Here is a 1,870-nt window from a genome sequence, read left to right as displayed (position 1 = left end):
TGCAAAAACAAAACAAAACAAAACGCAGCACCGGATTTTAATAAGAATTGAATAAATGTATAGATTTCTTTAAGAAATGTTATTCTCTTAATAGCATTAAATCTTCTATTCCATGACTCTGGTATATCTTTCCATTTATTTAGATCTTCTAGCAACATTCTATAGTTTTCAGTTTATAACTTTTTTTTGCCTCCTTAGTTAAATCTACTCCTAAGTATTTTCATTCTTTTAGATGTTATGGTAAATGGAATTAATGGAATTTGTTTGTTTGTTTTGGTACTGGGGATTGAACTCAGGGGTACTTAACCACTGAGCCATATCCCCAGCCCTTTTTGTATTTATTTAGAGACGGGTCTCACTGAGTTGCTTAGGGCCTTGCTAAATTGCTAAGGCTGGCTTTGAACTTGTGATCTTCCTGCCTCAGCCTCCCAAGCATCTGGGATTACAGGCATGTGCCACTGCACCAGGCCTTAATTTCCTTTTTGATGTGTTCAATACACAGCTGCCTAAGGAATGAGGAACGAGGGGTGGAGGGTGGTAGCAGCAAGTGAAAAGTTAAAATTCACGGGCACTCACCAATCTCTTTATCACTTTCTCCCTTGGATGCTCCAAATTTTTGAGATAAGGCTCTAGAATTACAAGAGTTCTTCAGATAGTTCCTGCCAGGTCCGTAGAAGGACTGATTCCTGGAATTTCCTACTCTACCGTCATCTAAGATACTATTCCTTTAAGAGTTTCTTTCTTTCTTTCTTTCTTTCTTTCTTTCTTTCTTTCTTTCTTTCTTTCTTTCTTTTTTTTTTGCCTTGGTCTTATCATCTCTTGTAATATGATGAAACTTTTGTTTCAATAAGGTCAAGGTCATGGGCAAATATTTTTGTGTGACTCCATTTTGCTTCAGAGTCAACAATTTTATTACTGATTCTGATTTTTAATGACACAAGTTACACACTTGTTTAATTTTTTAAAAAACTGAATGTAAGTGTAGAGATAATTCACTTAAATTTTCTTTCCTTCTGAAATCAACATGAATCCAAATTAGGCAAACACCTTTGAAGGGTATATGATTTATTTATATGTAAAAGTCACAAATGATGTATTTAAAATGTTTTTAATCCCCAAATCAGTGAAACAGTGAGAATGATACATTGTTGTTTCATCTGTCCTATTTTGCAGGCATTTTTGGTTTTTTTTGTCAGTTGAGACATACATTTTTACCATCTTTTCCTGTCCAAAATAATCTTAAATCTAGAATGCTAAAAAATTGAAAGACACTGTATCACAGTTTTTATTGGGAAGTAAAGTTTATAATTGTATCACAATTGTGAAGCTTGGAGATAAACCATTTAAAATTTTTTTTACAATACAATGTTTTCTGTAACTTCCTTTTGAATTACAAACATTTCCCACACTCCAGTTCCGGGTGGGCTATCTAATCATTACCATGTTTCAAACGTTCTTCATTCTTGTTTTACTCCTAAAAAAAAAAAAATAACAAAACAGACATTCGGAGTGTGTGTGGGGGTTAGTATTGAGTTTCATGAAAGATCTATTAACCTTTTTATTTTAAGAGAGAATTTCATTTATCATGAAACCAATAGATATCTTTCGACCCAAAGATTCAGATTTTCCTCCAGCAAGAGGATCCTTCCCAACAGAAGAAAACCAAGAAGGCTGAAGGTGGACAGCGCGACTTTCTTGCAAAACCTTTGCCACTGTTGTCTCTGGCTTTCGAGAAAAAAGACTTCTAGAACCTTCTCCCTTTTGGCCTCCCTGAGGTTCCATCTTAGATTTAGCTTCTTTTTCACTTTTCTTCTGGTTAGAGGAGAAAGTTCTACATGAACTCTGTCTCTTGAAGCTTTCCAAGAAGGAA

The sequence above is a fragment of the Sciurus carolinensis genome, chromosome 12, assembly GCF_902686445.1.
Source record: "Sciurus carolinensis chromosome 12, mSciCar1.2, whole genome shotgun sequence".
NCBI classification, from domain to species: Eukaryota; Metazoa; Chordata; class Mammalia; order Rodentia; family Sciuridae; genus Sciurus; species Sciurus carolinensis.
The sequence above is the reverse complement of the archived record's forward strand: the minus strand, read 5'-3'. Positions refer to the sequence as shown.